Source organism: Choloepus didactylus, chromosome 20, assembly GCF_015220235.1.
Source record: "Choloepus didactylus isolate mChoDid1 chromosome 20, mChoDid1.pri, whole genome shotgun sequence".
Classification (NCBI taxonomy): domain Eukaryota; kingdom Metazoa; phylum Chordata; class Mammalia; order Pilosa; family Megalonychidae; genus Choloepus; species Choloepus didactylus.
In genome coordinates this window covers 3,642,449-3,657,428 of record NC_051326.1, presented here as the reverse complement: position 1 = coordinate 3,657,428, position 14,980 = coordinate 3,642,449, and the positions used below count along the sequence as shown (strand labels likewise).

General features: G+C 39.5%; 1 protein-coding gene across 2 annotated transcripts in view; it reads left to right on the top strand.

Moving 5' to 3' along the window:
* The window catches only part of NBAS (NBAS subunit of NRZ tethering complex), a 397,863-nt gene that overhangs the window by 300,822 nt on the left and 82,061 nt on the right, over positions 1 to 14,980 (top strand). The window lies entirely within an intron of this gene.

The following is a 14,980-nucleotide window of genomic DNA, read 5'->3' as shown; positions in this document are numbered from 1 at the left end:
TTCGCCTGCGTCTTCTCCCCGTGCTCTCTTTTGGAAGTCCCACCCCTAGCTACCTTCTCTCAAGCCCTGTCTCAGGTGTCACCTCCTTTCAAACATTTCCTGCCTTTCCAATGCGGTAGCTTAGTTTATTTTCCTGTCACATTGTATAAATACCTATTTCTGTGTTTGGCTTTCCCATTAGGGTGTATGTCTTCAAAGACGGAGATTGTATCTTAATTTGACTTTGTATCCCCTGTGCCAAGAATCAGGTCTAGAACATGGTAAGTGTTGAAGTGTTTGAGCATGAAAAGGAGAAGGGAGAGATGGAAGAAAAGTAGGGTGATTTTTTTTTTTAATTGGGAACCTTAAAAGAGAGGATGTATCTATCTGTCCTTCATTAGTCAAAGAAATTTTTCTGACCTTCCAATTAACTGTGATGTTAAAAATAAGATGCATGAAATAGTTTTTCCCTTGACTTACCTGTTATTTTATGTACATAAAATGCGGGAAGGGGCAGGTCACAGGTCACTCCTGGTAATCTTAGTTAATTCACCTGAAATACATTCACTGAGAGCTTCACTGAGAGCACCCTGCACATTGGCCTTGGGCTGGATGCTGGCCGCAGGGACAAAAGTAGATCAAATTCCTACCCCAGGGTATGTCAAAGTCTACCTGGAAACAGGGAGAAGTGAAGTGAAGGCCATTACAAAGAAGCACAGTAATCACAAAGCTACGATAAGGTAAATAAGATATGCCCTGGAAGCCTCAAGACGGGATACTCTCCTTTTCATCATCTGTAGTTACTTTAAGACTAACAACTCTTGCTGAGCAAACTTTTTTTTTTTTCCTTCATTTTTAAAATGAACTTAGTATATCCTTGAAGACAGACTGGCAGGTGACTTCAGAAAATTCAGTTGCTACCTACAGCGTGAGGGGGTTCAGTTTACATTGTTAATGTAATGGTTTATGTACATTACACATTCATTCATATATATGTATATATCTATACCTCTCTCTCTCTATATCCATCCACCAGGGGCACTTTAGTTTAGGTAGAGTAGGGGTGTCAAGGGCCAGACAGTGTTTTAGGCTTTGCAGGCCACATGTTCTCTCTCCGACACTCATCTCTTTCTTGTAAACCTGCTGGTGACAGCCCATAACATCCAGTACATGCCACTAGTCTTCCGTTTTCCACCCTCTCTAGAGTCACAAGTTCATTAATGAATCTGCTTCCAGGTTGCCACAGGCAAAAATTTTATCAAATGCTTGGTTACACTGTAACATGCGTCACTGTTGCTCCAGTCTCTGATATCTGCAAACCAAGGCACCAAGTACCTCACTCTTGGTACTGATTATCGTGTGTCAGAGTAGTCTAAGCGGTGTAAAACCTAAAATCACTCTGACTTAACTTTGTGGAGGGTTAACATTCACTATGCTCTTAGCCAATAAAAGGCTACTTGGGGATCTCTACCACAAAATCACTCAGAATCCAGGCTGGTAGAAGCTCTGCCATCTTGTATTGGCACCATCTCAGTTGCCTTGGCTGCCAAACAAGGGAGACTGGTTTTTATTGCCTTGGCTCAAAAGTGACATGTCACATCTCAGGTTTTATTGGCTGGACTATGGTTCATCCTAACATCAAGGGGATTGGAAAAGCAACAGAATAGATGGAATTTTTGTGTTTGAGGACCACCAACTCATTTAGAGCTCATTTAGGACCACTGCAATATTTATCATGAGAGGTGATGGAGGCTTGAAGCAGAGTGACAACAGTAAAAGTGGTAGAAAGTGATTAAAGTCTGGTGACACACAAACACACACACACATTGAATTTTTAGTCTGTAACATATATATGACATAAAATTTCCCATTTAAATCACATTCAAATATACAATTCAGTGTTTTAACTACATTCACAATGAGATGCTACCTTTATCACCATCCATTAGCAAAACTTTTCCATCACCCAAAAGAGAGACTCTTGACTAATTGATCATTAACTACCTGTGCTCTATTCCAACTCTGGCCCCTGGTAACCTGTGTCTAGTTTCTGACTTGATGAATTTGCATACTGTAGTTATTTCATATAAGTAAGATCATGGAACATTTATCATATCTTGCTTTTTTTTTTTTAATAGTAGACATTCTAAGGGGTGTGAAATAGTATCTCATCATGGTTTGCACTTGCATTTCCCTGATGGCTGATGATGTTGAACATCTTTCCATATGCCTATTGACCATTCGAATATCTTCTTTGGAGAAATGTCTATTCAAGTCATTTATCCATTTTTAAATCAGGTTTGTTGTTTTGTTGTTGAGTATTAGGGTTTCTTTATGTATTCTGGATATTAAACTATAATGAGATTTGTGGTTTCCAAATATTTTCTCCTGTTATGTAGGTTATCTTTACTTTTATGATATAGCCCTCTGATGAAGTCCCATTTAGCTATTTTTGTTGTTGTTGTTCAGCCTTTTGGTTTAAAGTCTAACAAATAATTTCCTTGTGTTTTCTTCCAGCAGTTTTAGAGTACTGATTCTTATATTTACGTTTTGATCCATTTAGAGTTAACTTTTGTGTGAGGTATGGGTCCACCCTGACATATGGATATCCTTTGCATATGGATATCCAGTTTTCCCAGCACCATTTGTTAAAGAGTCTTTTCTTTCCCCATTGAGTGGACTTGGTGCCCATGTCAAAAATCAGTTGGTCATAAATGTGAGGGTTTATTTCTGAACTCCCATTTCCATTCCATTGGTCTATATGTCTTTTCTTGTCCCATTATCATGTTGTAGCTTTGTAATAAGTTTTAAAATTGGGAAGTGTGAGTCTTTCAACTTTGTTCCTCCTTTTCAAGATGGTGCTAAATAGTCAGGCTCCTTAGCCTTTCAAATAAATTTGATGATTGGCTTTTCCATTTCTGCAAAGATGGCTGTTGGAGGAGGCGGGGCAAGATGGCTGCATAGAGAGGAGAGGAAGCTAAGTAGTCCCCCGGAACAACTACAAAAAACCAGAAACAACTAGTAAATAATCCAGAATAACTGCAGGGGGACAAACGAGACCATCCACTCATCATACACCAATCTGAATTGGGAAGAACGCCTGAGATCACAGCATAAAATCTGTAAGTAAAACCTGCGGATCCAAGTGTGAGACCACCTTCCCCATAGCCCGAGCTGCAAAGCCTCATGGTGCCAGAGAGAAGCTCTCTCCCAGCAAGTGAATATAGCTCAGCTGAGCTCCAGCTGGGGTTTTAAGAAGCGAGTGTGAACTGCTCACTACAGGTACGCATCCCCAAAAAACAGACAGAGGCTTTGGGTGACGACTCACCTTGGAGAGCCAGAGGGTCGCCTTGGACTGGGTTTGAAGGGGACTATCTGTTTCTTTTTCTGCTCAGTGGAGAAAGCCCCAGTCATATTCAGTTTCCAGGGCTGTGACTCGGGGAAGGGTGGAGACAGCACAAGCAGAGAGCGAGACCATTGAAATGCTAATGACCTCCACCTGGGGGGTCTGTCTTCTCTAGGAGGAAAGGGGTGGGGCCCTTTCCATTCAGAACCAGACCCCAGAGCCTGGGGGGAGCATGGCCATACCTCCGCACACCAGTCAAGAATTATAGGCTAACAGGCATCACCTGCTGGGCAGAAAAGCACAGTGACCCAAGGCATCAAAGGGTGGAGCAATTTTCTAAGACACACCCTCAGGGAAACCAGATACTGAATATTTCTTCCCTCTGGGACCTGAGCCTGGTCTGGTCTGGGAAAACCTGATTTGGATAACCAAGGAAACCATGCCTAGACAACAGAAAATTACAACCTACACTAAGAAAAACAAAGTTATGGCCCAGTCAAAGGAACAAACGTACACTTCAACCGAGATACAGGAATTTAAACAACTAATGCTGAATCAATTCAAAAAGTTTAGAGAAGATATTGCAAAAGAGATAGAGGCTGTAAAGGAAACACTGGGCATGTATACGGCAGAAATCAAAAGTTCAAAAAAACAAGTAGTAGAATCTATGGAAATGAAAGGCGCAACACAAGAGATGAAAGACACAATGGAAACATACAACAGCAGATCTCAAGAGGCAGAAGAAAACACTCAGGAACTGGAGAACAAAACACCTGAAAGCCTACACGCAAAGGAGCAAATGGAGAAAAGAATGAAAAAATATGAGGAATGTCTCCGGGAACTCAAGGATGAAACAAAGTACAATAATGTACGTATCATTGGTGTCCCAGAAGGAGAAGAGAAGGGAAAGGGGGCAGAAGCAATAATAGAGGAAATAATTAATGAAAATTTCCCATCTCTTATGAAAGACATAAAATTACAGATCCAAGAAGCGCAGCGTACTCCAAACAGAAGAGATATGAATAGGCCTATGCCAAGACACTTAATAATCAGATTATCAAATGTCAAAGACAGAGAGAATCCTGAAAGCAGCGAGAGAAAAGCAATCCATTACATACAAAGGAAGCTTAATAAGACTATGTGCGGATCTCTCAGCAGAAACCATGGAGGCAAGAAGGAAGTGGTGTGATATATTTAAGATACTGAAAGAGAAAAACCACCAACCAAGAATCCTATATCCAGCAAAGCTGTCCTTCAAATATGAGGGAGAGCTCAAAATATTTTCTGACAAACAGACAATGAGAGACTTTGTGAACAAGACACCTCCCTTACAGGAAATACTAAAAGGAGCACTACAGGGTGATAGAAGACAGGAGTTCATGGTTTGGAACACAGTTTTTGGAGATGGTAGCACAACAATGTAAGTACACTGAACAAAGGTAACTATGAATACGGTTGAGAGAGGAAGGCAGGGAGCATGTGAGACACCAGAAGAAAGGAAGAAAGATAAAGACTGGGACTGTGTAACTTGGTGAAATCTAGAGTATTCAACAATTGTGATAAAATGTACAAATATGTTCTTTTACGAGGGAGAACAAGCAAATGTCAACCTTGCAAGGTGTTAAAAATGGGGAGGCATTGGGGGAGGGATACGATCAGCCTAAACTAGAGACTGTAACTAATAGAATCATTGTATTGTGCTTCCTTTAATGTAACAAAGGTGATATACCAAGGTAAATGCAGATAAGAGGGGGGGATAGGGGAGGCATGTTAGATACTTGACATTGGTGGTATTGTCTGATTCTTTATTCTACTTTGATTTAAGGTTATTTTTCCTTTTGCTGCTTCCTAGCTGTCATTTTTTTTTTTCCTTTCTTTTGCCTCTCTACCTTCTTTGACTCTCCCTCCTGCCTTGTGGAAGAAATGTAGATGCTCTTATACAGATAGTGGTGAAGGTGGTGAACACATAAATGTATGACCATGCAGACAACCATCGATTATTTACTTGGGATGGAATGTATGGTGAGTGAACAAAACCATATTAAAAAAAAATGGGTTGACAACAAAACCTCGAGGGCAATATACTGAGTGAAATAATCCAGACACATAAGGACAATTATTGCAGGGTCTCACTGATAGGAACTAATTATAATATGTAAACTCATAGGCATGAAATATAAGGTACCAAGATATAGGACGAGGCTTAAGAATGGGGAGTGGTTGCTTAGTATGAGCAGAATGTTCAATTAGGATGAACTTAAATGTTTGGAAACGAACAGGGGTGTTGGTAGCAAGATGTGAGAATAACTAACAGCACCGAATGGTGCATGAATGAGGTGGAAACGGGAAGCTCAGAGTCATGTATGTCACCAGAAGGAAAGTTGTAGGTCAAAAGATGGGAATGTATAAAACTGAATCCTATGGTGGGCAATGTCCATGATCAACTGTACAAATACTAGAAATTGCTTCCATAAACCAGAACAAATGTATGACAATACAATTAGAAGTTAATAATAGAGGGGCATATAGGGAAGAACTATATACCTGTTGCAAACTATATACTACAGTTAGTAGTATTTCAACATTTTTTCATGAACAGTAACAAATGTACTATATCAATACTACGAGTCAGCAATTGAGGGGGGTTGGTTAGGGATAGGGGAGGACTAGAGTTTCCTTTTCTTTTTTTCGTTTTTCATCTTTCACTTTATTTCTTGTCTGGAGTAATGAAAAGTTTCTAAAAATTGAACAAAAATTAAGTGTGGTGGATGCACAGCTGTATGAGGATACCCAGGGGCAAGTGATTGTACACTTTGGGTCTTTGGATAATTGTATGCTATCTGAACAATCTCAATAAAAATGAAAAAAAAAAAAAAGAATGCTGTTGGAATTTGGATCTGGATTGTTTAGAGTAAATTGCTTTGGATAGAATTGACATCTTAAGAATATTTATAATCTTCCACTGGAGAAGCCAGAAAGGTCTTCCATTTATTTAGGGCTTCTTTGATTTCTTTAAGAAAAGTGTTATACATTTCTATGTGCAAGTCCTTTACGTTCTTGGTTAAATTTATTCCTAGATATTTGATTCTTTCAGTTGCTGTTTTAAATGGATTTTTTCCTTTATTTCCTCTACAGATTGTTCATTACTTGTGTATGAAAGCACTACTGATTTTTGTACATTGCTTTTGTACTCTGCCTGTTTGCTGAGTTCATTTGTTGCCTGTAGGAGCTTTGCTGTGGATTTTTCAAGATTTTCTATACAGAGAATCATGCCATCTGCAAATAGGGAAAGTTTACTTCTTCCTTTCCAATTTGGATGCCTTTTGTTCCAGTTTGCCATGCTGTTTTTATGCAAAATATGAGAACTGGATTGGCTTTTACAAATGGGGCTTATTTGGTTACAAATTTCCAGTCCTAAGGCCATAAAGTGTCTAAACTAAGGCATTAACAAGAGGATACCTTCACTGAAGAATGGCTGATGGTGTCCAGAACACCTCTGGGCAACCTCTGGGCTAGCATCTCTTAGCTTAGCATCTCCAGACATCCTTCTGTCCACATCTCTAAGCATGTGTAAGCATCAGCAAGCATCTGGGTCTGTGTTGGCACTTAGCTTGTCTCTTAAATACTCCAGTGAAGTAATCAAGACCTACCCTGTATAGGTTGGGCCACACCTCCATGAAAATAATTTAATCAGAGTTTCCATCCTAATCAGCAGACTAATCAGTCTGCCCCCACAAGATAGAATTAAAGAAAATGACTTTTCTTGGGGTCTTAATTTATCCAGACTGGCACATTCCACCCCCTGAACCCCAAAAAGACATGTTCTTTCCAAATGCAAAAATACATTCCTTCACAATATAGATAAGTACAAAGTCCTAACATTCTCCTCTGGCTGTGGACCTGTGAAACTCAGAACAAGTTATCTACATCCAATATACAAAGGAGGGACTGTCATAGGATAAACATTTCCATTGCCATAGGGAGAAATTGGAAGGACAGCGGGGGTTACTGGACCTAAATAATTCTGTAAACCTGCATGGCAAACTCCATTAGATTTCAGAGTCTGAGAGTCATTTATAGAATGACGTTTTGTCCTTGGGGCTTGAGAAAGTGGCAGTTCCACCTTTTCCGAAGTCCTTAGCGATAGCCCTTTACTTTCCAAATGCTGGGGTGAGTGTTCCAACATATTCGCACACTGGGGAGACCACCTTCTTGGCCCCACCCTTCTCAAATATCAGAACAGCACTGGGACTCTCTTCTGTCTCCAGGGCACACGCTCAACCCCTTCAGAACAGTGGGGTGGTGGCCAGGTTCTCCTCAATCCCGGGGTATGTGTTCTACCCTCTCTGAGGCCTGGGGTGGTAACACTCTTCTGAGCATCCAGGTGGAAAGGCCTGCCCTCTGCCCCCAGGGCAAACTCACCCTTTCTGTGTGCATAGATTGTTCTGCTCTCCTTGCCCAAGATTTCTTGACTCCAGATCTCAGTTCCCATGGTTCTGTCTTTGAAGAAACTTTTCTTTCAATGTGTCCCTTCTCTGTCCCTTCTAGTCCAGACTGGCAGAGGGTTGGCATGAAGCATACATGAGTCAAAACTGTCAGGCAATAGAACTTTCCATAAATCCTTTCTGGATAACTCCATCTCCAATCCTGGCTTGTACTGAAATGGCTGGCAAGTTCCAGGTTTCATTAAATCCTCACTTGGGCCTGTAGCCTCTGGGATCTCATTTTCTGGAAGCCGAGAATTTTTCAGGCCATCAGTGTCTGGTTTCTTTGTACCCAAGAGTTCAATTCTCAGCTTATGTCTTTCCTTTTGCATTTTACTATAAGCTGCAAGGAGAAGCCAGGCTGCGTTTTCCATATTTAGTTTTGAAATCTCTTCAGGTAAGTATCCCAGCTCATCGTTTTCAAATCTTCTGCCTTCCATCTGACAACCAGGGACACTCAGTTTTTCCCCATCCTTCTCTGCCACTTTTAAACAGGATCACCTTTCTTCCGGTTGGCAAAGACATTCATCATTGCTGTTTAAGGCCTCATTGGAAGTGTCTTCAGAGTCCATGTTTCTACCGACTGTCTCTTCAGGATCATTTCCTTGTCTTGCCTAATTGCTCTGGCTAGAATTTCTGGTACAATGCTGAGTAATTGTGGTGGCAGTGGACACCTTTGTCTTGTTTCTGATCTTAGGGGAAAAGCTTTCAGTCTTTGACCGTTGAGTATGATGTAAGCTGTGGGGTTTTCATATGTGCCTTTTGTCATGCTGAAGAAATTTCCTTCTATTAAGAGTTTTCTGAGTGTTAGTTTCAAGAAATGGTGCTGAATTTTGTCACATGCCTTTTCTGCCTTCATTGAGATGATCATGGGTTTTTTCCTCCCTTCGTTCTATTACTGTGGTATATAACATGAATTTTAATGATTTGCTTAAATTGAACTACCCTTGTATACCTGATAAATCCCACTTAATCATGATATGTAATTCTTTTATTGTGCTTTTGGATCTAGTTGAGGATTTTAGCATTTATACTCTAAAGGATATTGGTCTGTAATTTTCCTGTCTTGTGGTGTCTTTATCTGGCTTTGGTATTAGGTGATGCTGGCATCATAGAATGAGATAGGAAGTATTCATCTTCTTCAATTTCTTGAAAGAGTTTCAGCAGGTTTGGGGTTAATTCTTCTTGGAATGTTTGATAAAATTCACCAGTGAAGCCATCTGGTCCTTGGATTTTCTTTGTTGGAATGCTGTTGGTGACTGCTTCAATCTTTTTACTCGCTATTGGTCTGTTGATATCTTCTATTTCTTCTTGAGTCATTGTAGGTAATTTGTGTGTGTTTCCAGGAATTTGCCTATTTCATCTAGGTTTTGTAATTTGTTGGCATGTAATTGTTCATAGTATTCTCTTAAAGAAATTTTTTTTTAATTTCAGTGAGATTGGTGGTTATATCTCCCTTTTCATTTCTGATTTTAGTTATTGGCAGTCACTCTCTTTTTTTCTTTGTCAGTCTCACTGAACGTTTATTGATTTTATTACTCTTATCAAAGAACCGCCTTTTGGTTTAGTTGACTGGAGAGTTTAATCCAGTTACATTTAAGGTAGAACTAATAATGCAGGGCTTCCTTCTGCCATTTTACTCATTGGTCTCGTTTTTGTCCTTCGGTTCCTCCATTACTGCCTGCTTTCATATTTGATTTTTTTTTAATTGTACCATTTTAAGTCCCTTTTCATTTCCTTCTCTGTATATATTTCAGGTGTTTTCTTTAGGGTTACTGTGGAGTTTAAATTTAGCATCCTAAATCTACAGCTGTCACATTTGATTTGATACAAATGTAACTTCAATAGCATACAAAGTCACACTTCCTAAATACCTCCTTTCCCCCATCTTTTTGTTGTAATTGTTACACATTTTGTCTTTATACCTTGTATGCCCAAAGCCATAAATTTGTCATTACTTTTCATGCATTTGCATTTTAGAACCTGTAAGAAGTGAAAAAGTGGGTTCACAAATCAAAAATACTGTACAATAGCTCTGGCATTTATAATTACCCATATAACTGGCTTTACTGGAGATCTTTATTTCTTCATGCCACTGCAGTCTACTCTCTGGTGGCCTTTCCCTTCGATCTGATGGTTCCCTTTATCTTTGCTTGTAGGCCAGGTCTTGATATTGAACTCCCTCTGCTTTTACCTGGAAATGTCTTAATCTCTCCCTCATCTATGAATGACAGTCTCACCAGATGTAAAATTCTTATTGACAATTTTTTCTTTCAGGCTTTAAAATTTCCTTCTTTGCCTTCTTAGCTCCATGGTTTCTGATGAGAAACTGGCATTTATCTTATTGTGGCCCTCTTGTATATGAAACATTGCTTTTGTCTTTCTTTCAGAATACTCTCTTATTAAGACAGAAATACTCATTTCTGTTTTAGTTTGCTAAAGCTGACGAAATGCAATCTACCAGAAATAGGTTGCCTTTTACAATGGGGATTTATTAACTTACACGTGTATGGTCCTGAAGCCATGAAAATGTCCCAATCAAGGCATCATGAGATGATATCTGGACTCCTCCGTCACATGTGGGGCACAGGGCAGTGCCCGCTGGTCCCTCTCTCCCGGGTTTTGTTGCCTTCAGCTTCTGGCTGCCCCGTCTGTGGCTTTCTCTCTCTGAGCTTCTATGTGTTTCCCTCTGAGCTTCTCTGGCTTTTCTTTCCCAGTTTCTCTGGCTTTTCTCACTCAGCTTCTTTGCTGGTTCTTCTTTCTCTCTCTTCTCTTATAAAGGACTCCAGTAAGAGTGTTAAGACCCGTGCTGAATGAGGTGAGTCACATCTCAACTTAAGATCCTACTCACCAAAAGTTCCTACTTACAGTGGGTCCACACCCACAGGAATGAATTAAATTTAAGCACATGATCTTTTCTGGGGTGCATACAGCTTAAAACCATCACAATGTCTTTCATTAAATCTGGGAAGTTTTCTGCCATTATTGCTTTAAACATTCCTTCCACCCCTTTCACTTTCTTCTTGTCCTTCTGTTCCTCCCACAGCACGTACATTGGTACCCTTGTTGGGGTCCCGTAGGTCTCTTAGGCTCTGTTCACTTTTTTCCCTTCATTTTTCTTTCTGCTCCTGAATCTGAATCATTTCATTTCTCTTATCTTAGAATTCACCAACTCTTTCTTCTGCTAGTTCTCTTCTGCTGTTGAAACCCTCTAGGGAATTTGTTATTTCACTTATTATGATCTTCAAATCCAGTATTTCTGTTTGGTTTCTTTTAAAAATTATCTCTTTATGGAGATTCTCATACTGTTCATTCATCATTTTCTTGATATCCTTAGTTCTTTCTTTATGTTTTCCTTTACCTTCTTGAGCATATTAAAGATTTTTTTAAAGTTTTTGTCTGGTATGTACAGTCTGGTCTTTGTTGATATTTTCTGAATATTTTATCTTGTTCCTTTGGATGGGCCATCAGTTCCTATTTCTTTGTCTTGTAATTTCTTTGTTGCCCACTGTACCTTTTAATATTTTAAAGTGTTAACTTGGATTTAGTCTGAGCAGTCTCCTTCTTAAGTTTGTATCCAGCTAGCAATATGATAGAGATTTCATTGAGAGCTAAGAGCTGACAAAAGCAAACCAGCTAAGGTGAAGAAAACCTTTCATGGTCTTTGCAAATTGACTTTGTGTTGGCTGCTACTGCCTTTCAAAGTTTAGTCCTTCTGTCAAGAAGTTCAGCCAAAGGTAAAAGTTTGGAGTCCTCTCCATCTTTTCTGAGCCACCATCTTGTCCTTGGTTTGTGCTCATGTCCTTAAGAATTCCCTGTTGACAGGAATTTGAATTCCCCCTCTTCTCTCTTGGAAATGGAGTTTCCTCTCCACCTGGGTACTCTGTTGTATGTCTTGAATTTGGTATTTCCTTGTCCTTGGCTGCTGCAATTTTACTGTTCTGTAAACTGCTTCAACTCTTTGCAAGCTGCTTCTGACTATAGGCAAGTTCTAGGAGGCAGAGCCAGAGGAGAGTGTTCTGGTTCAGTCCTTCAGGCTGCCACTAATTGGCATCTACATGTAGGCACTCCAGGACGTGCACAGGGACTACTCTGCTCCCCCTGCAACAGACCCAGAGACCCACAGCGGGGGTGAGTGGGGGGTGGGCCAGCAAGGGGGCTGCAATTCCTCTCTTTTTAAGTTGCATTTCTTTATTTGATATTTGCCCAGCTACTGCAGCCCTTTAATTGTTTTCCACAGTTTTGAGGAAGATGGCTCTGCCAGTTTCTGCTAGTTGTTCAAAGGTTCTGTGGGGGAATGGCACCATGGAGTGCCCTACACCTCTGTGTTGGTTTGCTGAAAGTTGGGTCGAAATATAATTTTGAAGGTAGATATTAGATCTGCTGATGGATTAGATGTGGATTGTAAGGTAAAGGGGTCATGATGACTCCTAAATTTTTCCCCTTCCCACCATCTGTCTTCCATGTTGAATGTGATTTCTTTGTGAGCCTGGTTCATGTTTAATACATATGTATTGATTGATGGAACAAGTACTTCTCATGCGCAACTGCAAGTTTTATTAGAATATAGACTCCAGTAGTAGGTCTAGATTCAGGACTGCTGAGAATATGGAGTCTTTTAATTTACAGAAGTAGTTGGATTATGGTTCCAGTTAAGCTATATATTGAAAAATGACTGGGAATTTGCCTGGCAAAAAGAGGGAAAAGAACATTTTCCTTAGACAGAACAAAACATGTAGTGACACTAAGAAATGATGAAAAGTCCACCATCCCTTCTTATAACTGACTCCGGAACTTAGGGTATGGGGTAGAACTATACCGTGGGGGTAGACAGTTAGCTTGGGGCCACCTTGTGAAAGTCCTTGGGTGCTGTGTTATGGAATTTGGTGGCGACTTATAAACTTTTTCTAAAATGTAATTACCTGACAGATGTAGTAGGAAGATAAAGAACAGGTGTAGGATAGACTGCAACTTTTATCAGTTGGCCAAATTAAAATTCTGGTTCCATGGGCAAGGCACCATGTTTGTTGTTTTACACATTCTCTTATTTAATTTCTACAAATGTCATTGTGTAAGGAGGAGGCATTTGTCACATCTTAACAGATGAAGAAACTGAGGCATGAAACACTTTGTCAAGTTGCATAATGTTACTCAGCTAGTAAAACTGAAACACAGATTTTCTTAGTGTTCTTTCTGCTTCCTGTGCTTTCTAGGATTGGCTGACAATGGAAACTTTGCAGCAGAGATCACATACGGACCTAACTCAGTGGCATAAGACCCAGTCTTTCTTTCAGGACCTTACTTACCCTCTACCCCATCCTGCTCCTTCCCCTAACAGTCCCTACTCTTCCTGCCCATCTGTTTTTGAAACATTTGGCCAGCTCGCATATCCAAATAATTCCCCCAAACCCATATTTCTTGGTGCAACAAATATAAGAATGAAGAGAATGGAAAAATTCACTGTACTATGTTAATTCTTATTCCGCTTTAATTTTGTCCAGCGTTCAGTGTTAACCGACGTGCACCCTATGTAGTGTACCCTGGTGGAACCCGTGAGGACCCAGTGGATGCCGAGCGATCGGCTTTTACACGTACTCACGTGGTGAATCCGTTCCTGGCCATGACCTGCCTGAGGCCCAGTCTTCCCATTCACATAAGCGGGGTGGGGGAGGGGGCTGTGGGACCAAGCACGTTCCGTGTCTGGCGTTTTAAATCACAGGAAGTCGCCCACGGTTTCTTTGGGGGGAAGAGACAATAACATGGTTCGTGCTTGCCGGCTGGTGGTGGTGTCTGAAGATTTTTTATGCTGTAGGTACTCAGAGGCAGCAATCCGGTAAGAAGTATTAGCAAGAGATTTTGTTTTGAAACTGCATTTTCAAAGCAAGTACTTAGTTACAATTCAGTGAAAAATAGTAGTTTACTAAAGATACCTTTTCATCGATATTTATACTGCATTAAGAAAATGCCAGCTGTCTGCATTAAGAAAATATTAGTTGTATGTACAATGGCTTGTAGGGAGCTGATAGGAAGTCAGGGTTAGGGGAGGTTTTCATGGTCCGTGATATGATATTTAAGCCCATTACTACTTTTCAGGATAACCAGAGACATAGAATCACCCATTTTAGGAAATAATAGGAAATATTAAGATTTTGTTCAAGGACTCCTTTAAAAAAACAAAAACAACACAAGATCCTTTTGAGGATTTAGTCAAAATGTTCTTGAGTGGTTGACAGAAGACTAAAACCCAGAGCTCAAAGCAGCGGGGGCTAAAATAGCATGCAGAATTGTTCAGAGGTGATGGTTCTTTCATTCAAATGAGTAAACTTTAGATTTTATTTTGTATTTAGAGTAAGTGAGTTTAATATTTTTAATGTGATTAGAAAAATATAAGCCCTGTCACATAGTCACATGGTGACTGTCACATACTCAGACTTCAATTAATACTTGTGTAAAACAAATAAATGACTATGACATTGTTAAAGAAGATTTGGAAAGCAGAGAAGAAAAAAATTGTTAAATTCAACATACTAACTTAATAGTCACCAATATTTTATATGTATATATATTTAGTCTTCAGCTATATGTACATATATAATATAAATTTTAATGTAATCTTGGTGTACAGTTATATCCTGATTTCTGAAAAAATCTTTTTATGATAAGCACTTTCCAAATTGCCTTGCTGTTTTATAGTTCTATTTCTAATGGATGCAAAATATTCTATCTAGCAATTTAGCCATAAGCTGCTTAAAATTTGTCTTATTATCAGGCATTTTTAAGTTTTACTTTTATTGTCTTATTACAGTTAAAAATCTTAATGCCTATAATTATTTTCTTCATTGGAATTACTTCCTTATAACATGATCAGAAGAGGACATTCTGGTTGTGGCAGTGCCTCGTCCGTCGTGCACTGTGAACTAGCAGTCTGTGGGAATACTCGTTTCATGACAGCAATACCTGCACTGGGGTTATTATTGTCATTTCAAAATCCATTTTTACTAATATTTAGTAGTAAAAGTGGTACTTTGCTGTTTTGTTTTGTTTTCTTCACAGAAGAACAACTAGTATAATGAAAGTGCCATTTGGTAGTTAAAGTTGTATGTTTTTAAATTTCACTTTTGATATATATGCCATATATAACAACATAGAACTGTGTCTCACTGTTGCTTAA